Here is a 27,809-nt window from a genome sequence, read left to right as displayed (position 1 = left end):
CTCACTAGATGTGTGGCAATGGACTTGATTCTCCACTTTATGTTAAGTAGAATGCAGATTGATGGTAGCATCAAAAGTCACAGATGAGTTAATGCTGCACAGCCCCTCCTTCTGCCCAGCATGAGCCAAGAACGTTAACTCCTTCTACCCAACCCAGCTTCCCTTCCTTCCTGTGTCACCTCAGAATTCAAGGGAAGCTAGGAACTTACTTTGTCAAGGCCAAGGAAGCAAAAACCTCACACGGAACAAGGGAAATTATTTAAGTGTGGGGACTCGAGTTCACATCCTCGGAACCTACATGAAAGGCTGGGTAGACATTGTGGCCTGTCCACAATCCTAGCATGTGAGAGTCACAGACAGGAACCCTGAGAATAACCTGGCTAGCCAGACAGGCCACAATAGCAAGTTCCCAGTTCCAAGAGAGTTTCCACCTCAATGTATATGGTGAACAACACAGCTGGCCAACCTCAAGACTTCCACATGCATGTGTACACACGTGCATACACGCTACACACGTGTGCACACACATACCACCCACCTGTATATACACAAGACACCCTCAAGCCCCAAGCCAAATAAAAACCATTTATAAGCATTTTTATTTAACATGGGTATCCTAGAATGTGAAACTCTTCAAACCGTTACTGTTTAAACACCACAGCAGAATGCTGACATCTCTGAGACTATCTGATTGTTCCCATGGGACAGGTCCACAGTGGATTTACTCCACTGGTGTGGGTATTTTTAATCTCTTGGTATGGAGTTTTCAGCTAATCTAGAAGGTTCTCCCGGTGCTCGCATTTGTCACTGTGATGAGCGCCCACTTCATTGTCCTGTCACCTGCACTGTGAATTGCCATCACAGTTGACAGCTAACAATCACCCGTCCTTGTTTTATTTTGCACATCTTTGACTTTTACATAAACATGTTAAGCAGACAAATGTGTTTACTTTTCTGCAAGTTCTCCACTTGTTTCATTTTTGTAATGTCTACTCATCCTGTAGAGAGATTAAACAATATGCTTCGGTGAAATCTGTAGTGAGGAAGGCAATCAGTTTCCTCTGAGGCTGCTGACGGTTTCCCTGTGCTTGGTGATGGGCAGAATTTTTTTACATTTTTATATTGTTTATATTTTATGATATGTTTTTTTCTTTTGGGATTTCTTGCAATGTTCTTTTATGGCTAAAAACTCTTTTTGTATCCAGAGATGAAGCTGCACGGACCTTAATTATCTCCTCTTGTTTTTTATTTTATTTAAACCTTTTGATTCACCTGAGATTTATCTTATTTTATTGTATCAGGCGAAAGATCTACGTGGAATTATTTCCAGATGAATCTCAGACACCATTTATTGCTTGGCCAAAAGCAAGCTATTCAATGTCATTCAACTTGCATTTCCTTTTCAAGAGAGGTTGATGCAAATATGATGTCCCAAGGTGATGTTAAAAAAAAAAAAGGCTGTAGATACATAAGTGCTTCTTCTTCTTCTCCTTCTTCCTCTTCTCCTTCTCCTTCTCCTTCTCCTTCTTCTTCTTCTTCTTCTTTTTGTTTTTGTTTTTCAAGACAGGGTTTCTCTGTGTAGCCTAGTAGCCTTGGCCATCCTGGACTTGCTTTGTAAACCAGGCTGGCCTCGAACTCACAGCGATCCTCCAGCTTCTGCCTCTGCCTCCCGAGTGCTAGGATTAAACGCATGCGCCACCATGCCTGGCCATAAGTGCTTCTTAGATGCTGTAGAAACGTTGGCTGTTACGGTTAGTGTCTCCATCTTGACATTCACATTGTCTGTGCAAGGAAACACAGTAGGCTTCTCAGGGCTCTACTCCACAGATTTAACCTACTGCGGTGCAAACAAAACATGTGACCCACATAAACGTGTTTACGCTGCTGAGAAGACCCTGCATCTACACCAAACACACACAGGGTTTTCCATGGCAGTTACTCTCCAGTCACTACAGCACAACTAACTGTTTACATGAGATTTCTATTTATTAGGTCTCACCGAATAGTTCAGAGGTGCACATAGGCTGCATGCAAACGCCATGCCAGGTTATACAAGGGCTTGAGCGCTTGTGGGCAGGGGTGGAGGGTAGGGGGGTGGGGGCGTGGGGGGTGGGGGAGGGGCCAGGGGAGGGAGCAAATGCTGTGAGCAAATGATTGTTTCTCATAGTCTTGTCTCAGTTCACTGAAGAAAACCTCAACCAAGGCTACTTCCTTGATCCTAACAAGCCCAAGGTTGTTTGTGCTGACAGAAAGGGTTTACAACAGCACAGATGAGTGAAAACGTAGGCTATTTGTAATCAGTACAGTTCAAGGACACACATGTTTAGGGGTGAGGAGAGACTGCAGAACCCGAGTCAGGGTTTGGGTGGTATCAGGGAAGGGGGCCAGAAACCTTTCGTGAGGAGACAGGATGTGATGAGGGGAAGGGTTTGTTCTTCCCTGAAGTCATGAGGAACCACAGAGAGGGTGGGATCTGGGGATTACTGAAATGATAGGAGACACATGGCTTGGCACGGGGGCTTTCCAGACTGGGCTCTTTGGAGACTCTTCAGAGGCTGGACCAAGACAGGCTTGGAGGGGCGAGTTGGACTGCTCCATGTTGGTGAGGCTTACAGCTCTTCTATTAGACAAGAAGTGACATGTTGGAGGGAGGTGCAAAAGAAGTTGCCGGCAGATAGAGCCAACTCTTCGTCACCAAGGGGAGAGCAGCTATTGGTCTAACCTTATACTAAAGGAGGAACACGAACCTGAGCTATTTAGCCTCCAAAGGCAAATGAGTTAGTGGCTTGGCACTCCCGTCTGTTCTAGTCTTCCGGAGAGCTTCATGGGTTAGGGCGCGTTCTGTGTAAGCATAGGACCCGGGTTCAAATCTCCACTGTCCTTCAGTAACCCCAACACTGGAGGGTAAGAAGGGACATTAGGATCCCTGGGGCTTGTAGTCACCAGGTTAGCCTAAAAACAAGCTGCAGCTTCAGCGAGAGACCTGAGGAGGGAGAGAAGATATAGATATAGAGATATAGATAGATAGATGATAGATAGATAGATAGATAGATAGATGATAGATAGATGATAGATAGATGATAGATAGATAGATAGATAGATAGATAGATGATAGATAGATAGATAGATAGATAGATAGGTAGATGGATGGAGGGAGGGAGGGAGGGAAGGAGAGAACACTTGATATCCTTCTCTGGCCTCAACACAACACATCCATGCGCACACTTGTGCATAGACATGTACTCCACACATGTGTGCAACACACACACACACACACACACACACACACACACACAAACACACACACACCATGTGTACTAAGGACTACAGAGATCTAGAGCTTAGCGGAAGTACAGCCTCTAAGAAATGGAAGCAGTGCAGGCAGTGGTGGACAAGAGATGAACTTCCTTTGAAGCTAGGAACTGCCTCTGCTTTGCTTTTGAGGGAAGCAGGGGGGGTCAGCACAGAGGTTACACTGTGGCTGCTGCACACTCCACCTGAAGCGGGAAACGGGCAACCTGCAAACTGAAGGGGCGGACCTCGGCTAGCTAGGAGTTAACTCGGGGCTCCTACAGAGTAAACGGTGGCAGCTGAATTATTGTAATGCTGCACATTCTCAACATAAGTGCACATTTCCTGTTCAGGACACGGATTTAATGGGGCCTCTTAAAAATAGGTAACTCAGGCGGGTTCTTTTTATTAAGAAAAAGGGGGGGGGCGAAGAAGATTATTTGTCTTGGCATTGGAATCTAATTTCCCATTTTTCCTCATCACAGGGTTTTATCTCAGCCAGACAAGCCTGCTTAACCGTCCTCTAAGTCTAGATAGACAGTGCCAGCATGCTCAGCCCTTTGTTTAGGAGGGTCTACGGAAGCACAGCTTCTGCCGCCCTGCCTCCCTCCTTGAGCTCTGGTTCCTTTGGAGTTTCCAACCAGGCTTCTGTCTCAGGTTGAGCCACCTGAGTCTACCTGAGGCCTTCCCACCCTCCCCTGTCTCCACCTCTCTCTCCCAACCCAAACACTTCCTCTACCTAGTATTGTCTTTCTGATTTATTTGGCAAGGATACAGTGTGATTCAAAGTTGCTTCCTATTTTATACACATCTCCTGTATTTAAGTCTGAGACTTAGCTCTGTATTTCCTTAAGACCCGGACCTGAAGTTCTTAGTACAAATTTGGCCTGAAATCAGGAGCCTGAGGATTCTTGCAAAGATTGTTCCAAGATTTAAAAAAAAAAAAAAAAAGAAGAAGAAGAAGAAGAATTCAGGTCCCCCATCTCCAGGTAAACCCTGGCACCTTACTCTCTTTGTGATGCTAACAAGCTAGGAACAAAGGAGCCGCTCATTAAGGCTCAGTTCCTTGACAGCACTCTCAGGGGGAACTTAATTCAGCTCTGAGTGAAGCTGGGGAGCACAGTGCTGTGCTCCTCCACTGCTGTTGGCTCCTGTGTATGCAGGGTCAGCTGAGAATGGCCCTGTGGCCTCCTCAGAGCCTAGGCTTGGTAAGGACACTGCTGACTACTAGTGGTGTGGTTTACAGTGAGTGAGAGGGGAAGAAAGACCAGAGACAGGAAGGAGGAGGGAAAGAGCATCAAGAGGAGAGTGGGCCAGGGCCTCAGAGAAGACTTCTTGGAGCAGGCCGGCCTTGTCCCGAGTTACAGCTCGGGAAAGATTCTGGTGACCGTCCCAGCCTGAGTCAGGAGAGTTGGGGGGAAATTCAAGGAGGAAACTTTTCTTAGAAAACGTTATTTTGCGTCGCAGAGGCATTGGGAAATCAAGGGGATTTAATTACAACCGCCTCGTGAGCGGGATGTGGAAAGGAGTGGGTGGCTCATAGAAACCTTAATTGCCGAGAAAAGTTAAGAGGAGAAATATGACAGAAGTAATGGGCCTGTATGTATGTCATGTCTGATTTGTCATTTTTCTAGACAGGCATTCTGCCTCCTGCCTCCTCCTAGGTTAGAGGAGGGGGAAGATGCTTGGGCTGTTAAGGTGAATGTACCTTTCAGGATGCAGAAATGGGACCTGGAAACACTCCCCATTCCTTTTAGGGAAGAAAAAGTCCATCCTGAGTCACTTCATTTCTAAGAGGAATAATAACCATTTGTTCAGCAATAACAATGTGTGAGGTTCCCGAAAGAGCTCTGCGTCTGGCTAAATAATTCCTTCCTTCCTTTAGAAAATAGAAAACAGCTTGCCCGGTTTCTCTTCCAATTTATTCCTCTGGCTTTCCAGTCCTTGGGAAATGTAGGAAGATGCTTGCTTCGCAAGCCTCCGTAGAACAGCCCTTCTGTATTCAGAGAAGATGTCATTGTGCGCATTACTCTGAGTCTTTAAGATTAATGCCGTGTGCCGGAAAACGTAATAAATGATCCTGCATTAGCAGCTTTTAGCTTGTCGGAGTGGCTGCATGCTGAACGCATCTGGGGAGAAAGATTGCAAAACACAACACAGAGCATCGTTAACAGATGCCAGCACGGAGAAGTGGTGGATGGAGGCTGGAACTGGACCCGCCCTCCTGTGCTGTCTGCACAGGGAAGAGGATGGGATTTATGGGGGATGGCTCGTGACTGGGTGAAGGGGTGATTGAATGAACAAGCTGTTAGTACAGAGAAAAGAAAAGGCAAGTGAAGAAAGAGGGTCCCATGCCCAGGAAGAACGGTAGACTAGATTGTATCCAAGGCCCTGCCCAAATTAAACTTTGATTCTGTAACCCCCTGAAGGGTAACATGTAATCAGAATGATGTGGCGTGCCCCTCCCTCCCAGGTGCTAACAGGACAAAACTGTTCAGTGTGTGAGAGTGCAGCCGCGTAATCTAGTGGTTATCTGCTGTGCAACCAATGCCATATAATGAAAGGCCGAGACATCTCAGGGGCACAGAGTGCACGCTTACTGCTTATATGGCCAGTGGTCTGCCAGGTGGCTTTGCTGACCTTGATGAGGGCTGCTCATGTATCTGGGGGGTGGGCTGGCTGTCAGTTAATCTAGGGTGGCCTTGACTGAGACAGCCTGGGTGAGGCAGCTCATCCACATGTCTCTTTGTTTATCACTAAATGAAAATAGACCTGTCCTCATGGCGGTAAAAGGAGTGACAGGAGAGTCAAAAGAGATCAACCAGAAGCATGCGAGACTCACCTTCTAGGAAAAAACAAGCCCCACAGCTAAAATCAGCATCAAGGTGTGGGGAAATGCATTTTATTCCTTTTGCTAAAGGAATTGCAGAGCAGTGTGGAGGAATGGGGAAGAGGAGCCTACTGCATTCCCTGCCTCATTTAACCCTCATAGTGCAACCCTTTACCACAGGGGCTGGTATTTCTATGCCTCCTTTTACAGATGCAAAAACAAAACAAGACAAAGAGACAAAAACACACAAAAAAAATCCAGACGCCAATGTGATGGGAAGCATTTCTAAAGCTAAGTGGCTTGTTGATAGTGATAGCATTTCAGAAAATCAGGAAGAATAATGACCTTCCTGCTACAGCAGCGAGGGCCTCTCTGCTGTGCCATGTCACTCTTTTTATTTTATTTATTTATTTATTTTTGGTTTTTTGAGACACCGTTTCTCTATGTTATTTTGCCTGTTCTAGACTCGCTTTGTAGACCAGGCTGGCCTCGAACTCACAGCAATCCACCTACCTCTGCCTCCCGAGTGCTGGGGATTAAAGGCGTGGACCACCATATCACCTTTAGTTAAGGGCCTGAGTCTCAAGACCTTTGTTGGGAGCTTCCTAAAATGGTAGTGAGAGGCCCTCAATGTTGTGTGAACAAGGGAATACAGACGCTTGTATGTACTTACTCTGACCCATTCATAAAATCCCCAGCGGTCCTAGAAGATGTAACGGGTCACATACTTAGCAGTCTGAGGAGTCGGCTAGTTTAACTTTCACCTGGGTAGTTAGTATATTTGACAGGTAAGACAGCCGGCTCTGGTGGAGAGCCCTAACCTTACTGATAGAAAGCAATAAAAGCAGCTTGTTCCTATTAGCCCAAACTTAGGCAGGAGGCAACACTGAGCAGGGGCCAGGAAGAGAGTGTGGCTGTGTGAAGAAGAATGCCACTAAACAATTAGCAGGTAAGTTTTGCAGACAGCTGGGTCTGTATTTGGTGATAGATGGCATAGAGTTAGGAAGAGGAAAGAGGAGCCTAGAATGTGAGATCACTCAAGGAACGTGAACCCTGTCCTCTTAACACTGCACATATTAAGATATTCGAATTTAAATCCGAGCATGCTTAGCCTCCGCTTAAAACCACCCAATGTATACCAGAAGAAGAGACCCTTACCGTGGGCCATAGAGCCACCTAAAGTGTGTCCCCATTTGTCTAGCTTTGTCTGCCGTACCTTCACCGTGTAGCCCTGGCTGGCCTCAAACTTGTGGCAGTCTCCCTGTCTCTGCTTCCTGAATGCTGGGATTTCTGGCATGCAGCTCTTCTAAAAAGAACTTAGTATAGTCTTTTAAATGTATCTAAGATGTGGGGAATCTCTCAGTACTTCTAAAGCTATTAGCCACGCTCCGTCATCCCTTGAGCTCTCAACTCTGAAACTTCTTACCCCTTCTCTGACAGACTTAGCCATTCCTCAGTTCTCAGTGTAAACGTTACCCCTTAGTGATGACCAAAGATGCCTGAGATTAAGACACCAAAGCACAGTTCCAAGAAACTGAGGGAACACCAAACATCACACACACACACACACACACACACACACACACACACACACAAGCACTAAAAGACAAAATCAAGGTTCCTAGAGGAAAAAGACACATGACATTGGGAGTAGAGTGGGCTATAGAGTGGGGGAGGGGCCATGGCTCAATGGGTGAAGTGATTGATGCCAAAATTGACGATCTACGTTTGTTCCCCAAGACTTCAGTGGTGAAAGGAGACAACTGGCTTTTGTAAATTGTCCTTTGACTTCCACATGTGTGCGCACAGAGACACATACATTAATATAATAATAACAAAATAAGTTATGGTAGACTTCTTACCCGGAACTATCCAAAGCAGAAGACAAAGGAATGATGTTCATACAGAGCTAGAAATAAAACCAAAAGCCAGAATAAAACATCCTGTCAGCTCAGGATTTTATATTCAACAAAAACATCTTTTGAACACAGGTAGTGGAGTGAGGAGATGACTCAGTGGATATGAGTACTTCTGTGGACATAAGGACCTGAGTTTGAATCTTTACAGGCAGATGAATGCTGTGCATGGCTGCACAGCCTGTAACCCCAGCACTGGGGACTAGAGTCAGGTGGACCCCAGGAGTCTGCTGGCCAGCTAGCCTAGCTGAAAAGTTCAAGCTTCCCCTAATCAGAACAATAGAGGAGCACGCCCGATGTTCTCCTCTGGCCTCCTGAGTGTGTGTGGGTACATGCACCAGCATAGTCTTGTGTGCAACACACAGACACACACACATCACACACACACACACACACACACACACACACACACAGATACACACACACACACACACACACACACACACACACACACACACACACACACACACCCATGCAATGGGAGATTAACACTTCATCAAAAACTGAATTTATTGCCAGCAGACTTTCAACGAAATACTTATTAAGGGTTACTTTTCAAGCAGACAAAAATGATATCAGACAGAATCTCTAATATGCAAAAGAAGTGAATAGCACTGAAGGTAAAGTAGCTAAAGATAAAACTAACTATATTATTTCTTCCATTTCTTTCCTCTTGTCTCTTTTGAGAGGCCATTCATAACACGCACATGTTATATTAATATTGCCCTACAGTTCTTGAGTGCACAGCTCTTATATTTACTTTTTGTTTGTTTGTTTGTTTGAACTCCCATCTGATAGTATCTCTTGGGCTATCCTGAAAAAAAGCACCTCTTCTTTCTTTGTCTGTTTCAAGTCCGTTATGGTGTCCGGTGAGAGCGTTATTCCTCTGTGTTCTTGACTTCTCCCTTTCTAGTGTTTCTACCTGACTCTGTCTGTGGTTTCTACTTACCTGTGGAGACCAACTTCGTTATCCTGTAGGGAATACACCTCAGGTGGTAATCACAGTGGGCTAAGGTCTCCGTTCCAAGTGTCTCACACCCCGGTAAACATAAATCCCAGTTCTGACAATTGCCTTAACTATGACAGTGTTTTTTGTTTGCTTGTTTGTTTTTTATTTACCTATACAGTTTTTGATAAAAGCCAAACATCTTTTGGTGATGAGGCGTGGTTGGGGATATATTGCATATTCTTGTTTTCACTGAGTCCTAATCACAGGCAGGCATTGCAATACTGGGCCATGGGTCTGAGGGCTCTCTCCGTGGCCAGCTCAGCCTCTAGGGCTACTCCCTCCTATGGCTAACAAACTTGCCCTCTCGTCTCAGCCCTTCTGCAAGCTGCAGTGTGGGTTTTCTGGTTTTTGTCTTTCACTAGTGCTGAGACTGACAGAGACGTTTCTTACCTTTGTACCCACTTTCTTAGTTCTTTTTTTTCTCTACTGGAGACACACAGAGGTAAAGATCCAGCCCTGTTCCCTGCATTTACTAGGTGGCTGCTGCTCTCCTCCTGGTGGCTGCGTGTGGGTGTTCTCGAAGAATTATTTCTCTCCTGTCTCTTCTTTGTGTTCCAGTGAGGTCTGTAGAGGCAGCCTGTGAGAGGCTTGGTTCTAACATGGGACTGGCATTCTCTTGCTAACCTAAAGCCAACCCTTACAATTTGTTAAAAACCTTAGCTTAATTTTTTTTACTTTGGTGGAGTGACATCTGTTCTCTGTAGTTAAGTGGTCACTATTTGTCTTTTTTTGGTATGGGTTTGTGTTTTCTTAAATTTTGAGTTCACTGGTTGTCTGTCAGCCTCAGTTGTCTGATGGATTCCTAAAAAGAAAAAGAAAAACCACAAATTATCAAATTATCTAACATTTCTGTGTGTGTGTATGTGTGTGTGTGTGTGTGTGTGTGTGTGTGTGTGTGTGTGTGTGTGTGTGTGTGTGTGTAAGGAGAGAAACAATGCTCTGTCTAATTTTCCATATCCTAAGTGGGAAAATAACACGATTCTAAGAACGTTTTCTATTTTTTCTTGATATACAAAAGTGTCCTTTTTGTTGTTGTGCTGTGATAAAATAGCCTAATCAATGCTACTTAAGGGAGAAAGGGTTTTTTTATGGTCCATCTTGTCAGGGAAGAACTGTCAGGACAGAGTTGATACCACTGACAACATTCCATCCACAGTCAGGAAGCAGGGAGCCAGGAATGCTCAGCCTCTTTTCTCCAGATTGGTAGTCCAGGATTCTAGCCAGGGAATAGCACCGCCCACAGTGAGCAGGCTTTCCTACCACTGACTTTTGAATTCTATTCTCTTATCAAGTTGACAGTTAACACCAACTATCAGGAAGATTTTCTAGAAGTGTTAGTCACAGTGCCATGTGCAGACCATCTGTAGTTAGAGCGGCAGGCTTCCATTAGACTGCTGATTCTGAAGTTGTACTCCAGACTCCAAAGTCTGCAGAGCCAAGGAGCACTCATTTTCTTAAATTTGCCAGACAGTTTTTGTACATTTCGAAGTTTAAAATGTGTTGGGTTTTTAGTCAGGGCACAGAAGGTGACATCCCAAAGAATAGCACCTTGGCATACTATGTTCTTTGAGGAAACTGCAAAGCATCATAAGCAAGGTCTTTTAGACTTTCTCCTCTCATCTTGTGCCATCCATTCTTGTAGTTTCCTGGCTTCTCCTGTCTCCTCCAAGGTGGGTCAAAGAAACTAGAATGTCTCTCCCCAAAGCTAGCCATAAAACTATAAAAGCTCATACTCTGGCCCCTCTCTTCTCCCAAAGATTCCCATGTGATCCGTGGCCTGGTCTATAGCATTAGAGAAGCCAAGCGGACTCTGAGATACAGATCACACTGGGTTCTGAGTATTATCATAAGTCAAACTCATTTCTACATGGCTGCCCATTCTTCACTGAACCTAAGTACGTTTGTCATGTGTGTGTGTGTGTGTGTGTGTGTGTGTGTGTGTGTGTGTGTGTGTGCACATGCTGAGCAAGAGCTCTCCCACTGAGCCATATCCCCAGCCATGAGGATTCTCACATCTTGTATAACTTTGGTGTTTAATAAATCTGTTCTGATCTTCCACTGTTAACATCTTCTTGTTTTAGGAGGAGCCCCCATGACAATTATGACCGGTGACTGGCCAGGTGTTAAACACTTTTCACCCCCACAGCAATGAACGTTTGTCAACACTTGCATAGGGGAAGAAGAAGAAGAAGAAGAAGAAGAAGAAGAAGAAGAAGAAGAAGAAGAAGAAAGAAGAAGAAAAAGCAAAACAAGTCTGCAGAGACTGATACACCAACCAAGGACTGTTCATGGAGAGGACCTAGGCTCTCTGCTCAGATGTAGTCGAGAGGCAGCTCAGGCTCCATGTAGGTCTCCTAATATGGGGAGCAGGGGCTGCCTCTAACATGGACTTTGTTTCCCCTGCTTGTTGAGCATGTCCCCCACCCCGAATCCATGGGGTAGCCTTGCTGGGCCACAGAGGAAGAGGATGAAGGCAGTCTAGATGGTACTTGATAGATGAGGCCAGATGGTAGGCGAGGAGGGCTCCCCCTTTTTTGAAGACTAGGGGAGAGGGTGAAAGGGAGTGAATGTGGGAGCTGGGGAGGCAAGGAGAGGGGTACAATTGGGATGTAAAGTGAATAAATAAAAAAACAGAACAAAACAATAAAATGTTTTCTTTTCCTCTTCTTAGCTCTTTGGCTGGTCTACGTATTAAATGGCCTAAAACACACAAGAGAAAGCCCACTTTACCAACATACAAATGCATAAGAGTATCAGTGTAAGGACCAGACAAACTCCATTTTGAAAAAGAGACTCCATTTTGTGTTAAACCTAGCCAAAGGCTGAACCCAGATTCCAGAAAAAGGACAAAGTAGTCTAAACAGAAAAATGTTCCCCTAGCAACACAACAGCTCACCTGGGGAAAGTCCAAATGTACCCTCTGGTGGTCAAGCTGTCCAGCAGGTGGTCTAGCACATAGCAACAACCAATTAGGAGGATCCAGGCCAATGTTCCTAATGCCCCCATGACTGCTTCAATCAATCTTTTCTATAGGTCAGTTTGCCCCTACACCTATTACCCAACCGCGAAACGCCAAGGCTTGTAACTCCTCCCTGCTTGCGGCTTTTCTGCCCAAAAGCCATCCAATCATATACTGTAAAACCCATTTCTTTGTCTAAAACCTATAAAAACCCCCTCTCAATTGAGACTTGAGGCCACTTCCCTGCATCTGCTATGTCAGTGCATTGGAGGGGTGGCCTGTGTTCGAACTTCCAATAGAGACTTCCTTGCTATTGCATTTGGACTCGGCTTTTGGGTGGTCCATTCGGGGGAGTCTCTCAAAATTTGGGCATAACATTATAGATGTGTGAGACCAAGGAAACGGCCAGATAGCTAGAGCCTGTAGGCACCCAGAGCTAGGTAAGGAACAGGGCTTGAGGAGTTGGAGATAAATTATGAGAAGCGTGGGGAGGGAATATTGACTACACTTGCCTTGTTAGGCAGCTCAAAGTCTTTCACGTAGTAAAGGCAGACTCAGGGTCACTCTTCCTGGTACGGACATCTTGAGTTATGAAGATTTCCATTGCAGATTAAACTTTTCCGCTACAGAGGGGCAGCCTTGCAGAGCCACTCCTGTGTCTGCAGTTTCTCAAAATAGCCAGCTCAGAATAGTCAATATCTAAAGAAGTGTGTATTTTGGGGTGGCACATTCTGGTCTCCTGCTGTCATATTTTAGGGTGATTAGATTTTGACCCCAATGATGGGTATTTTTTTTAAAACCAGATAGAATTTCATAAAAACCCTAATGGATATACTAATATCTTTTTTATAGACTGCAGGAGGTTAATTAGCTTGTGCAAGGTTACATGGCTACTTTTCAGCAGGATCAGGATTTAAACTGGTTTGAGCAGGTTCATTCTAAAGTCCAAGGGCTTCCTAAAATTGAGAGACAGGTTAAACACTACAAATTCAGCCTTTCAGAATATGAAAGCCTGTGTGCAATTTAATTGTCTCCTTTAGACAATATTGGGGGGCTTTAGTGCATTCATGAGGGTGTGAGTCCATCACCACTATATAATTCCACAGTATGGTTTTTTTTGTCCCCCAAAGAAACCCTGTACCCATTATTACCAAATGCTTCCTATTTCATCAACTTTCTGCCTCTATGGTTATGTCTCTTCAGGACATTCTATGCAAAATTACATAACACACAGCTTTTCGTATGCGGCCCTTCTAGTTAGCAAAACCAGTGGTTAATTAATTGATTGTTTTTTATTGTGGTGCAGGGAATTGGGTTCAGATCCCAAAGCATGCTGGGAAGCCCTCCGCCATTCAGTTACATTCCTACCCCTCCCATCCCCCCACCTCCCCCCCCACACTCCCCTCACCCCCACCCCCTTGCCCAGCCCTCCCTGAGCGCAGCCAGTGATCTTAACTATTGTTAGAGTGTCAGAAATGAGAATCTCCTGTTTTTAGATGGCAGGGACACAGGAGCCCTGTTTCCTTTAGCCAACGCTGAGTCCTATGAGCCAGACCAAGAGCCGGACACCACTAACTTTGGTGAATCTCAATATTACCCAAAGGGTGTGGTGAAAATAGATGGCTGGGGTTTCAGTCCCCAGAGACTCCGCTCTTAGGTCTGAACTGGGCCCTTCTTGGGTTTCTGCCAAGCCTGTTCAGGAGAAAATGCTGTAACTGGTCAGGAACCTGCTGGCAAGCACAGCTGCAGGGTTGCGCTCTCTCACTTTAATGTGCATATGAATCACCCAAGCATCTTGTTAAACCCCGGCATCTAATTCATTCAGCAGGCCTGGGCTGGGGCCAGCGAGGCTATGCTTCTGATTAAGTCCCAGGTGGTGCTGAGGTTTTTATTCTGGAGGTCATCTTTTGAGTGGCAAGGCTGAAGGATGCAAAGTCAGGGGTAGGGAGGACCTGGCTCCTGCTTAAGTCAGGTGCAGAGAACTGCACTGCATTGCAGCTAAGTGTAGGTAAAGCAGGGCTGCGTTCCTAATAAGACTTGAATATGCAATAGATGCAGCCTCCTCTTCCCAGTACTTGAATGCGTGCTTATAATGAGACATCTAGAAACAAAAAAAGGATTGTATAGTGTTTGTTATGCTATTCAGCAACATGGGAAGATGTATTACATATTTGACATGTATTTCCATCCCAAATGGTTAATACGTTCAGAAAAAAAAATATTGAAGCTAAAGAGGTAAGCCCTAATTTTCCAGAAAACTCACTGGTGTGGAAAACTTCATTTTCCTACGATGCTGGGTGAATCTGTGTTTTGTAAGGGGCTCCATATGCTGTGGCTGCTCGTGAATCGTTCTGTTTTATTATCCTCATTAACAGGGATGATGGTTGCTTTTTACCAATCACGATCACCATCTGGAGCCTAGGAAGCCGTGGTCTGTGGCTCAGGTGGAAGGAGACCCTCCCGCTCGGGCGTCCCAGCCCATTGTTTCCCGGCTGCCCGGGCAGGTCTTCAGGTGTTCATCGTAGATGCGGCAAGGCCTCGAGAGCCACAGGGACAGACATGATGTTTGTTCTGAGTCGGGAGAAGACAGAAACCAAGTACGTCATAACCACACTCAGCATAGCGAACGCCAGCTCCAACTTCCGGTCTTTTGCCGCATTCTAATCTCAAATATCCACCAAGCGGCCTTTCCGTGCATTTTCCCTTCACTGCCCTGGTGGCCCTGACTTTGCTGTTGCTGGGACAAGCAGTTGATGTGACCAAGTCTTTGCTCTATCAGCTCACGTGGTGGGTTGGGTATGAATGCCTGTGTGTCTTCCTATTGCTTCACAGAGGAAGGGTTGCCTTGTCCGGAGGAGGTGGCTAGATCATCAGGCTGCTCGTAACCATAGCAACCCTGCGTCCTCCCAGCTCTTATGACTTCTTCAAGGCTTCTCTCCAGACCTTTCCAGACCAATCATTTTAAGCTCTCCCAGCCTGAAGAGAAACAACAGCATCTGAAGCCAGCTGAGTCTTCACATGCAGAGGGAGCAGAGAGCAGCTGGGTGGGCTTCTCCTGCCTGGGCGAAGGGGAAGAATGGAGCGATAAGAACAAAGGCCACCAGGGAAACGCAACCATCTTTTTTGGTCAGTTCAAACAGGAGACAGCACAGCGCGCACACTCACAAATGCACATCTCCATGCGATGCCAGGATGGACCAGGTCGTCGTAAGGGTTGTTTGGAGAAGGAGAGCTTTTAGCCGAGTTCTGGGGCTAGGAAAGGTGTTCATAGTGTTCTCCCAGGGGCAACGGGTTACTTTAGAGGCATGGGTGGAAAGAGAGAGAATACTGTGAGGCAGGGTAAAGGGAGTAGGGTAGTTGGGCATCTGGCCGAGGCTTGCAGCAGGATCCGCCACCAGAAACTCTGCCAGCTCCAATGTGTGCAGACAGCTACTTCCTGCAGAGCAGTGCTCCACGACTCCACACACTGATCAGCCTTTTTTTGTTTTTGGTTTCTCGAGACAGGGTTTCTCTGTGTAGCCTTGGCTGTCCTGGACTCAATTTGTAGATCAGGCTAGCCTTGAACTCACAGTGATCGGCCTGCCTCTGCCTTCAGAGTGCTGGGACTCCAGGCATGCGTCACCTTGCCCGGCTTGTTTTTGTTTTTTACTATCCATCCTCAGGCAGACTCTTTTTGCATTTAATTTCTAAAATAAAATAATTCCCATCAATTGGAAGTATGTTAGAAAGGGATCGAGACTCAATTTTGGCACTGTTTAAGATACTATTGGGAGTTAATCAGATCAGCTACTTTCTTGTTTCTTGACCATTTCTTCTCTGATAATGCCCAAACCTTGTAGATGCTTACATCCAGAATGGAGAGAGATAGTCTTATAGCTGATCTGAAGTTTACCACCTCCCACCCCACCCTGTCACTTACAGACACAAATGTAGCAACAGAGATGGGGCAGGCAGTAATATCTTACCAACAGGGCATGATTTGTGCGTTTTCTCCTGCCATGCCCCTCCAAGTGTGTTTAAAATAAGAATATTTTCCTTGAACACTTTCAGATATTTAATGATTTATAGTTCACAGTTCTGTCTTAATACCTGTTGCTAACTGGGCCTGGGTTGAGAGAGCTAGTCATTCTAGGAGGTCTAAAAAGGTAGAAAAATAACACTCTTAAGCATTTTAAAATTAGATATTTGTCCTTTTCAACTTATTTTGTTATTGCCTTTTATTTTACATACTATCTTTGTCCATTAGTGCTGTTATTTAAGAAAACGATAGAGACAGAGTAGTTTATAAAGAACAGATATTGATTTCCGGGGAAGTCCAAGGACAAGATACAGACCAAGTTTTTAATAGCTGATAATTGGATCCCGTGTGCTGCTCTGAAAGGCGGCAACACTACCAGTTGGTATTACCCAATTCTTTGATTCATTTGAATTTTTCCTAAAGCTATTTTCTCTAAAGGACAATTCAGGTAGGCTAACCAAATCTACGGCACGCAGGTAGACAAGTCACACCAGGCTGTGTGGCATTTTGAGCTGACCAGTTGTACTGTTCATTTGAGTAGAAAAGCCACAGTTTCCTGGGCCTTTCATGCCCTTCTGCAGAACAGCTGAGAAACAAGACTTGGGATCACAGCTTGTATCCCAATAATCCAGGTTTGATCACCAGTTCTGGACAAGGACTAACGCATCTAAGTTAACACTGAAAATCAGAAAAGAAAGCTTGATTTGGTGTGACCATCTTGAAGAGGGACGAGGAGATGCAGAGACCCTCCCTCAGGTCTGTCTTCCAGGTCCTGAAGTGAGGTTGGTCTGTAGAGTGGCCAACGTTATACACATTAAGCGGGCTCTATTCAAGTTTTGATCCCACCCATCAGTCATTGGGCTCCTGTCTCTCCAGCAAGGTGGTGTAACAAGTTCTCAGCACTGTGTAGATTCCCTTTCTGGGAGATATTCCTTTTCTGGCTGGCATCACATTTTAGAGCAGTGGGTCTCAGCTTTCCTAATGCTGTGACCCTTTAATAGACTTCAAGTTGTGGTGACCCCCAATCATAAAGTTATTTTTGTTGCTACTTCATAACTGTAAGTTTGCTACTGCTATGAATCACAATGGAAATAGCTTTGCTTTCCGATGGTCTTAGGTGACCCCTGTGAAAGGTCACTCGACTCCAAAGGGGTCACAACCAACAGGTTGAAAACCACTGCTTTAGATTTCTTCTTTTCTCAGCAAGAGATTCCTTGGGGTAGGGTAGGGGGTATTCTATTTCCTTTGCAGTCTCACGTGTCAATAGTCTGGTAGCCAAACAAGGGGAACAAATGTCTCTTCAAAATACCTTCATCCTTGGTCAGCTATTCCCGAAGTTAAAATTATATATATATATATATATTCCTCACAAGTTACATTAAATGCATGAATGGATACTTTAGCTACTTTAATCTTAATTGCATACTGCTGTCTGGTAGGAATAAAAGTCACATTGGTAAATTGCTTTTGGTTTAATTTTTATGGACAGCAAACTGACCTTTTAAGAATATTCCACTCCTGGTAATGATGATATGGAAAAACATGTAGTGTGGTTTCACCATGTGTTCTTTGAGGAACAGGCATATCATATTAGACCTAACTCATGTTGCATACAGTCTTGGTAGGATCAGGTCATGACTCTCTTATAATTTATTGTGTGGTTTTGAACACTTCTTGGAACATCTGTGGGCCCTGGTTTTCTCAATTAAAAAGAAAGATGTAATCTATATTTTATGTGTCCGAGTGTTTGTTTTGCCTTCATGTATGTAAGTGTCCCACATGTGCAGTGCCTTGCTTGGGGCCAGAAGATTTCATCAGATCCCCTTGGACTGGAATTACAGATGTTTGTGCGCTTTCGTGTGGGCACTAGGAATCAGACCCAGGTCCTGGTAAGTGGCAGCCAGTGTGCTTAACTGTTGAGTCCGTATTGCTCCAGCTCTCCCAGGTTTAAAATAAGAAGAGGGTGGAAGGGAATAGATTTGGTGATGATGAGCATCTTGGGTTCCTCATGGGTCCCATGAGCCCTTTCAGTCAGACTTTCAGCTCCATCTTTGTGGCTCTGGCTAGAAATCTGTATATGCTTCCATGGACGCACAAGCCTGGTCCTGTGTATTAACGAGATGGTGACGTTTTAAGGCCCTGTCTTCTTGTCATCTTGTGCCCCACTCGAGCAGACGACTGGACTGTTCAAGACAGCACAGTCTCCTGGAGTCAGCTCAGGTAGATGAACGCTTTCCAGCAACAAAGACGGTCTGTAGCAGGTAAGATTAAGTACGGGTAAGAAGAGAGAAAGCTTCAAATAGCTGGCTTAGACAGCAGCTCTCAGTGTGCTTCCTTCACCAGCGTCTCCCTTGGGAGCTTGTTGGAAGCACAGCCTCTCCCCGACACCTGGTGAGATGGACACAAGAGGCTAGCAATGTGAGTTTTAGGAAGTCATGCAAGTGGTTCTGGTGAGTGCTAGAGTTAGTCCGGTCTAGATGCAAAGACCATTCAGTTGTGGAAGAGAAGACTGAAAGCAGGCCGCGCTGGCAATCGGCTGACAGTGGCGCTGGGTACCCACCTCACCACCCATGTCTGTGCTTCAGGAGACTTGGTTCCGGATGATTGACTTGCCCCTCAAATGGCACTGTTTTCTTTTGAGAGAGGGTCTATCTATGTAGCTCAAGCTGTCCTCAGACTATGTAGCCAAGGAGGACCTTAAACTCCTGATCCTGCTGCCACCATACCCCAAGTTTTAGTTTTAGGACGCGAGTAACCCCATGCCCCGGCTGCCACTCTTTTTTGTATGCAATCCTAGCTGGCCTGGAAAGCATTATGTAGATCAAGCTGGTCTTGAACTCACAGAGATCCACTTGCCTCTGCCTTCTGAGTGCTAGGATGAAAGGTGTGAACTACCACTCCTAGCTTTGCTGATGCTACTCTTAAAGCAGAAAGACTGACTAGCCATTGAGAGCATTGAGTATGATTTCTTCCCTCTCTCTCTCTCTCTCTCTCCCTCCCTCCTTCCCTCCCAGTTAAAGTAATCCTCATATGAATCCTAATACCACTCCAGCACTGATGCCATAAGTGTGTTAAGTGCTTCATGAGGTGACATGCCACGGAAATGGACATAAAGCCATTGTTGCATTTGCTTAGGGATTCGCCTTGTGGGTTCATGGTTTTGCATACTAGCCATACAGCTGTTGCAAGGCTTTGCCCCTCCCACAGAGCGCTCTCGATCACTGAATCTGCTGTTAGTGCTGCGGATGGAACCCAGGGCTTCCTGAATGCTAGGCAAGCAGTCTTGCCGCTGTGCAGCTTCCCAGGCCTGCAAAAGCTCTAATAAAACATGATCAGACTAAACCGGTGGCTTCACAGAGGCCTAGGCAAAGCATTGGTTGAGAAAATCGAAATACGCTCGATTCTCATCTGGATCACTGAGTGGAGACAATGGCTCGAGTTGTTTCAGTATTTCAAACATTTGGTGATCGGTGGTAGATGGAGAATTTGCACTTGTTGATTCAAACACTGGACCTCGAGCCAAGACCCACCCTTTAGCCCTACTTCTGTCTCTAGAATCAGGGAAATCATGTAGCTTAGTTTGCATCTAACAAGGGATGTTTATAAATATAAGAATTGGGTTTGGTCTTTTGGGCTCTCTTTCTTCTCCTGATCCAGTGTGTATGTGATGATGTCTCCCCTCGGGAGATAACGGGTTGTGGCATTGTTAGAGCACATCAGACTGCCATGTGAACTACATGACCTACTGTGACTCCTTCAGATGTATCTTTCTGTCAGCCTGTGTAGTGCTGTGAGCAGGAGAGTCAGGCCAGTGAGTCTGAGGGCAGTGCATTTTCTCCTTTAATCAAATGGAGAAGTCATGGTGGTTTTGAAAATTGAAATAACTTTTTCTTCTCATTTTCACATATAACTCTAATTTGTCAGGAGAAGATATCACTGCTTCTGGCCAACTTGAAATTCACAGAGACCGGAAACAGCATTTTTTATTTGCCTATCTCCCATACCGAAGACCGGCCTATGCGATGCCTGGTTATGCAAGCTGAAAGCAAAGCGGGCTCCTTCAGGGTCAGAGCACCTGCTGGCAGTCACATCAAACCAACAGTGTTTAACACTCCACCGGGAGTTTAAGGCTCCCCAGGAAACACAAGGGTGGCATGGCTGACATTATAGGTTGTCTACCTGGCATTTGTTCTCTGTTAACCCCAACCTGCAGAAGCCTGGCATTACGGAAGACAGAAATGTCCCCTGGGAACTTTGAAGTCAGCAATGCACTCATTTAAAAACCACATCCTCTAGTTCCTTGTAGTCTTGTATATTTTGATCACTGAAATCCAAATGCAATGTCTACATGGGTCTCCGGGAAGGCTTGCTGAAGAGGCTGGTCCAGTGAGGAAGCCTCCTACCCCTCCCTTTTCCTTATGCCTGGAACTTGGATGTAATATCTTTAGCTTCCCCGGTCATCCCGCACTGTAAGTGTGGATGCCATACTATAAGGAAGGGAGGGCTGGACACTACAAGGACGTTTCCTCCTCCTGCTCTCATCTATCAGAGACTCCTCCATTCAGATAATAAATTTCTGTGTTGTTTTGTGCTTTCTATTATATGTTGTAGGTAATACAATATGTATCTGTTCTTAAGGGCCTTTGTGTCTCTAGTGGCATGTGGCTAGTGATATGTGGTTAGTGGCTAGTGGCATGTGGCATGTAAGTGAGCCTCACAATAGAGTCCACATAGCTCAGTGGTAGGACACTTGCCTAACAAAGCTCTGGTTTGTTCTCTAACATCACAACAAACAAATAACAAGATAGACTATAGTTTTTATTGACAACAAAGGATGAAGGTAAAAACTGGGGACGAAAAAGACACGGGTGTTTCTATGATTAGATCTGGAGGCTTCCCTGGCAACCCTGAAAGGGCCAAGGGTATGAGAACTGAAAGGGATGTTAATGATGAAAACCTGTAGCTCTTCCCACTCTACCCACCTCTTTCTACTTTAGAGTTGAGAAGACTGAAGCCCAGAGATGCTAAACTAAATCCTACAACCAACCAATAAACTATAGGAGAAGTACCATATAGACACAACGGGAAGGCATTAACACATGCCACAAGTAGAGGACTCTCAGTCGGTGGAATAGGATGACTTTGTTAAGGACCAAATCCTAACACTTTTGTGTTATAAATAGACCGTGTAATGCACTTGATTTGCCCATGTTTTTTTTTTAAAGCTAATTCAAGATCAGTTCAGATGAGAGATCTCAAAACGTTTTCGCACTGGCTTGCTTCTTCATCTTCAACCCTCATTTCAGTCCCCATTGCGGAGAAGATATTGCAAAGAGACATATGAAGATTTTGATTGACACGCAGAGTCACGTGGAAACTTCACAAGATTCTTATTAAAATAGACTTCTGGGAATCAGATCTTTCAAATTAGACTCTGAAGTGAATGAGTTTTTGAGGTGGAGTCAACAGTGTCTGTGTGTTATTCTTGGAGAAAGGATGGCTTCAAACAGGGCTCTTTGGCAGAAAATACCTCTACAGCCTTTCTCAGAGGACAGACTGAGGAGCACACGTGGCATTCTGGCATTTGGGCTGTGGTGGCAGATTAAAGACAGTGGTGGGTGGAGCCAAGTGAATAGAAGAGGACAGTGGGCAGGTGTAGTGTTTGTAGTTTCTGGGAGAAAAACAACATCTTAGTAGTTACGGTAGCTATTAGCACAGAGAGTCTTGTGGTGTTGTTTTTGTTTTTAATGGTGCCTGTCTTTTCTTTTTAAAAGCAATTTAATTTATTATTTTTTGTGTGGGTGCCACGACACCTATGCAGAAGTCAGAGGACAACACTGGGATAGTTCTCATCTTCCATCGTGTTGAAGACGGGTCCTTCATTGTTTCCACTACGCTGTACAGTTCACTCCTGGCTTGCTGGCCTGAAAGGTTCTTCTAGGTTTTCATGTCCCTGCTTCCTATGACTTTGTAAGACTGCTAGAGTTACAGATGTGTGCTGTCGGGGGTTGGTCTGGTGCTATGTACTTAATTGTTAATTACTGGCCCCCCCTCCCCAAGATCTGGTCACACCCAGGTAAGCACACCAAGTGATGCTGTGCATCTTCGCCCCCCCTCCCCAATTATTCATGATTGGTTAGTAAAGTTGCTGACGGCCTGGGCTGGGCAGAAGAGAAGTAGGCGGGGCTTAGTTTCCCCTGGGCTTGGGGTCCAAGAGACATCTGCCTGCCTCTGCCTCCTGAGTGCTGGGGATAAAGGGGTATGCCACTACATCAGATGAAAACAATTCTTTCCATACAATATATTTTGATCATCTTCCTCCCCTTCCCCAACAACTCCCAGAGCCTTCCTCACTTCCTACTCACGCAATTTTATGTTCTTTCACTTTGTCTCTTTTTTTTTAAAACAGTAAAAAGGAAACACACACACACACACACACACACACACACACACACACACACACACACAAACACAGTGAGTAAACCCTACAGAAATGAAAATCAAAGAAAACAACCAAAGACCAATAAGACAAAAAACAGAAACAAAAATAAACAAAAAAACCAAAATAAAATAAAAAAGAGCACGCACACACACACACACACACACACACACACACACACACACACACACACACACACCCCTCATGCTGGCCAACTACACCTGGCCATGGGGTCTGCCCAGTGTGTTTGATACAACCAGTGAAACGCCACAGGAGAAAATGGATTTTCCTTTTACCCATTGGTGTCAGTTATAAATAGCTTCTCAGTTAGGGGTGGGAGCCTGGGTTAATTTCCTTCTGTCAGTGCTGGGACCATGTCTAGCTTGAACTTGTGCAGGTCTTGGGTGTGCTGCCAGAGTCTCTGTGAGTTCATAAGTGCATCCGTCCTACTGTAACTGGAAGACAGTAGGAGTCACCAGTCACCTCTGGCTCCTACAGTCTTCTGTCCTGCTTACGCATGGGCCCCTCAGCCTTGGGGTAGGCGTTTGATGAAGAAATCTCATTTAGGACTGAGTGCTCAAAAGTTTTTCCCTCTTGGCACATTGTTCAGTTGTGGGTCTCTCTTAATTCCCATCTACTACAAGAAGAAGCTATACAAAGATTTCTAATGAGCTAAGCCAGCCTGGTTGAAGCTAAGCATGTATGCCAGTTTGTAATTCCAACTAAGGCTGCATGCACATGGTAGCGTTTAAATATATTTTTAAACATACAGTTGTATAGTTATATGACTTTAACACGTGCACAGAGTCTTATACCATCACCACCATAAACAGGCTGTAGGATGATTCCGACACCTCATTGGATTCCCTTATGCTACGTTATGGAATTTTTTAAAAAGAGTTTTATTTTTCTAATGGTCATTAATTATTTTATTTGACAATTTAAGGAACTGTAATCCACACATAGAAAGTTTGCTTTTTAAAGTGTGCACTTCAGTGGGTTTTAGTACATTCACAGTATTATTCAACAGTCACAGCTGTCTCGCTCTAGAACATCTCTGCCACCTTTCCACAGCAGACAGATCATTCCCGTCCTCCCTCCCCATTGCGCCACACTGCTTAATTATTTTATTTCTCACCCACTTTAGATATTTCCTATACATAGAATCCGTGTGTGTGTGTGTGTGTGTGTGTGTGTGTGTGTGTGTGTGACACACATACATGCACACAGAAGTTAGAGGACGATGTCAAATGCTCCTTTCTGCCTACCACAGCACTGGTGTTACAGGCATATGCAGTCATATCTGTCTTTTTTCATTGGTGATATGACCCAAACTCAGGTCCTCATGTATGCATAGCAAGTGCTCTTACCCACTGAGCCATCTCTCGTGGAAATCTGCAGCATGCCATTGTTTGTGAGAAGCTTCTTCGGTGTAATGTAATTATTTTCAAAGCTCATTCACACCGCAGCACATGCAAAATCATTTTATTATTTTTCAGAGGAAGCAGTTGCTGGGAATTGAACCCAGGACCTTTTCATACTAAGCACGCATCTAACCACTGAACTATACCCCAAGCCCAGCACCCCTCTTTGTAGGTGAACAGTATTCCATTATAGAAACATTTTTTTTATCCATTCATTATTGAATGGGAATTTGATCTATATTTTGGCTGCTACACATAATAATACCATTTACTATGGGTGAACATGGAGAATGCGTTTTTGTGAACATACGTTCTGTTCTCCTGGGTATACCCAGCATTGGAATTGCAGTGTCACCTGGTAACTCCCAAAGCCTAAAGAGGACCTTTTGAGGAGCCTGACAGAGTGCCTTCCATAGTAATACCACTGCATGGCAGTGACCTCCCCTACCCATGGAGGCAGAGAAAAAACCCACTAGTACTCTTTCTCAGGATCCACATGTCCTCCTTGGCAAATCCAGTCTTTGCTTCTACAGGTAGTGGGTCTGTGGGCTGTGAATGGCCACACTTTATTAAGAAGTAATTCCCACACTGTGCAATTCAACTACCACCCATGTTCCTGGGTACCACCACAGTCCGTTCCAGCCCATTTCCATCAGCACAAAGAGTCACTCTTTATCTGCTCATCTTGCCATCCTTCCTCAGGCTTAAACCATCTACTCTCTGTATGGACTTGCCTGGCCTGGATGCTTCCTGTTGACTGGGATCACGTAATGCAATCTTTTGCAACTGGTTTCTGTCAGCACACCACCATCTGCAAGGCTGATGCATGCTGTAGTAGATAGCATGATTAGATACCCTTTTAAAAAGTAACAAAGTAACATCGCCCTTTGTAGAGACCATATATTTGTGTTATACACCTGTTTTCGGTTCTCTTGGGCATGGATCTTAGAGTGGGATTGTTGTTCCTATGGCAACATTTCCTGTTTTACTTGTGAGGAGTCTCCAGAGCGTCCCACCATGGCTGATCCATCACACATTCTCTTCTCCAGCCTTCCACATCTTCAGTCACACTTGCGATGTTCTGTTGCCGTGTCAGCAGGAGCAGCGTTCACGGTCATTTCGTATGTTTGTGGGTATCTTAATTTCCTCACAGCCTAGGCAGCAGGGTACATTTTTTTTTTCTTATAGTGAGAATTTTAGTTTCTTTTAAAAACACAGAAATGCTATGGGAATATGGTTTTATTTTAATCCCAGGGATGGGATATGGGGCTGCTTCAGATCGTTCACAGAAGCTGACTGTGATTTGCCTTGTGCTCTGGCAGGGGCATGATTTTGCCAGCTACAGCTAGTTTCTGCGAGTGTATTAAACTGGGCATTCTGTGGACTCTTGAGAGGGTATATACATTATAGAGACCTGAGAGGGGTGGCGGCGGCTGCTTCTGTTTGCTGTTGTTGCAGTTGGTTGCTGTTTGTCAAGTTGTGGTGTGCAGAGACAAGGAGAAGAAATTAAGTATCCTGGAAGCAAAGATCCAACTTGTCCCAAGGAACTGGACGCCCCTATTCAGGAAGTAGTCTATTGATATCAATGTCCCCTTTCCCCTCTAACCTTCTCTCTCTCTCTCTTACCTAGCGTTAGGGGCTTGGAAAGGTGGAGAAGGGTGGTAGAAAAAGGAACACAGAAAGTAGCCAAAAGTCTAGCACATTGTCCTATCTTTGTTGTTGATCCAAACTAGGGAAAACACAAGTCTTGAGAAAGAGGTCTGTGAAGTGGGATGGACAGAGAAAATAAATAACAAGGAGTAGCCAAAAATCCCAGCATGAAAAAGGGCAAGTGTTGTAATATAAAAACCATGACTCTGTCTTATACTTCAGGGAAACACACGTTTTGTTCCTTGTTGTGTACCAGGCTCTGTGCTGGGCACCGAGGACTTTAAGCTACATACTCAGGAATTGAGCTTTCAAATTTTTTATTACACGGAGAAGGAGCAGAAGGGAGGGGCCTGGCTTACAGTTGAAGTGTTGGGAAGGCCCCCTTGAGTTGGAAGATGGAAAGGAAAGATGCTCATCCAGCAATAAGGGACTTTGGAGCTACAAGGGGAAATGTGCTTCCGTGTCCGGGAAGTCCTCTGTATGGTCTGTTTTTCTTTGGCTTTTAGGTAAAACTTTTAATTAGAATATTATTATTTCTTTCATTTTCTAATCAGTGACTGATAAGGCTTTTTTTTCTTTTTTAGAAACATAAATCATAGGCAAGACTTTTGTAAATATTGCTAGCGTTAGCTTTTGGTCATGTGTAATAATTAAAGAGGGACAGACAGCTAGGATGGCAACAATGTAAACTGAATCATGTTTGGAGAATGCTTTTTCTTGTTGCCACTCAGATGTCGCTGGGTCAGACTTTTTCAGAACTCACAGATCTACCTGATCATGAAGCACTAGGAAATGAAGTCAATTGTCTCGTGGGATGAATCACCAGGCCTGAGAAGAACAATTTTCTCCTGACAATATCTTTTGTTCACACCTTTCCTGTGGTGGGAGATAATGATTTGGGTTTTCAGTTTTCTGTCTAACTTCTCTTATATTGGGAGAATAATTCTGAAAACTTTTGATACCTTTCATAGGTTGCAAAAGAAAGAAAAATCACATTACTTGGGCTGTTCAGTCTCCCAGTTCCTTAAATACTTCTTTATAAATTCATGCAATAAAGAAAGATTCTTTTGATGATACCAGATAGGTTTTAAAACTATCTTAAATAACTTATTACTTCATAACCCAAACAACCCAAGCTTAGGCATCATCATAAAATATATACAAACACAGGCTGAGAAATCAATTAGGGAAATAACTCCCTTCGCAATAGCCACAAAACCCATAAAATATCTTGATGTAACTCTAACCAAGCAAGTGAGAGACTTGTATGAAAAAAACTTGAAGTCTTTGAAGAAAAAAGAAGATATCAGAAGATGGAAAGATCTCCCATACTCATGGATCGGTAGGATTAACCTAGTACAAATGGCCATCTTACCAAAAGCAATCTACAGATTTAATGAAATTCCCATCAAAATGTCAATGTAATTCTTTACAGTCCTTGTAGGAACAATTCTCAACTTTATAAGGAAAAAAAAACCTTGAATAGCTAAGACAGAAAGATCTTCCGGAGGTACCTCCATCCTTGACCCATCCCTGTACTATAGAGCAACAGTAATAAAAACTGCTTGGTATGGGCATAAAAACAGACTAGTGGATCAATGAAATTGAATCAAAGACCCAGAAGTAAATCCACACACCTACAGACACGATCTTTGACAAAGAAGCCAAAACCATACAATGCAAAGAAGATAACATCTTCGATAAATGGTGTTGGTCTAACTGGATGTCTACAAGTAGAAAAATGCATCTAAATCCATATTTATCACCCTGCACAAAGCTCAAGTCCAGATGGATTAAAGACCTCAACATAAAACCAAACATACCAAATCTGTTATAAAAAAGAAGTGGGGAAGAGCCTTGAACTCATTGGCACAGGAAACAACTTCCTGAACAGAACATCAACAGCCCAGGCTCTAACTAAGATCAATAGTTAATAAAATGGCACCTGAAAAGCTTCTGTAAGGCAAAGGACAATCTCAACAGAACAAACCTACAGCTTATAGACTGGGAAAAGATCTTCATCAACCCTACATTCGACAGAGGGCTAATATCCAAAATAAAGAACTCAAGAAAACAAACACTAGTCAGACAACCAACTAAAAATGGGGCACAGAGCTAAACAGAGAGTTCTCAACAGAGGAATACTGAATGGCAGAGAAACACCAAAAACAAAACAAAACAAACAACAACAACAAAACCTCAGCGTCTTTAGTCATCAGGGAAATGCAAATCAGAATAACTCTGAGATTCCATCTTATACCTGTCAGAATGGC

The 27,809-nt window shown here is 44.4% G+C and overlaps 2 long non-coding RNA genes across 6 annotated transcripts in view; one reads left to right on the top strand and one right to left on the bottom strand.

Annotated features, from left to right (window-relative positions):
• LOC311596124 overlaps window positions 1-12,321 on the top strand; it is a 96,427-nt gene extending 84,106 nt beyond the window's left edge. For all 5 annotated transcript variants that reach the window (XR_014778716.1, XR_014778717.1, XR_014778718.1 and 2 more), the window contains one exon: window positions 11,128-12,321. This is a non-coding gene — a long non-coding RNA (uncharacterized lncRNA). The remainder of the gene's footprint in view (window positions 1-11,127) is intronic.
• LOC311596118 lies at window positions 4,570-17,713 on the bottom strand. Its single transcript, XR_014778713.1, has 4 exons — window positions 14,269-17,713; window positions 9,437-9,848; window positions 7,984-8,030; window positions 4,570-5,420 (listed from the first exon to the last, which is right to left on the bottom strand). It is a non-coding gene; the product is annotated as an uncharacterized lncRNA (long non-coding RNA).
• Window positions 17,714-27,809: the final 10,096 nt, after the last annotated feature.

Source organism: Acomys minous, assembly GCF_964271855.1.
Source record: "Acomys minous genome assembly, chromosome: 1".
NCBI lineage: Eukaryota > Metazoa > Chordata > Mammalia > Rodentia > Muridae > Acomys > Acomys minous.
This window is presented reverse-complemented; position numbering and strand designations above follow the sequence as displayed.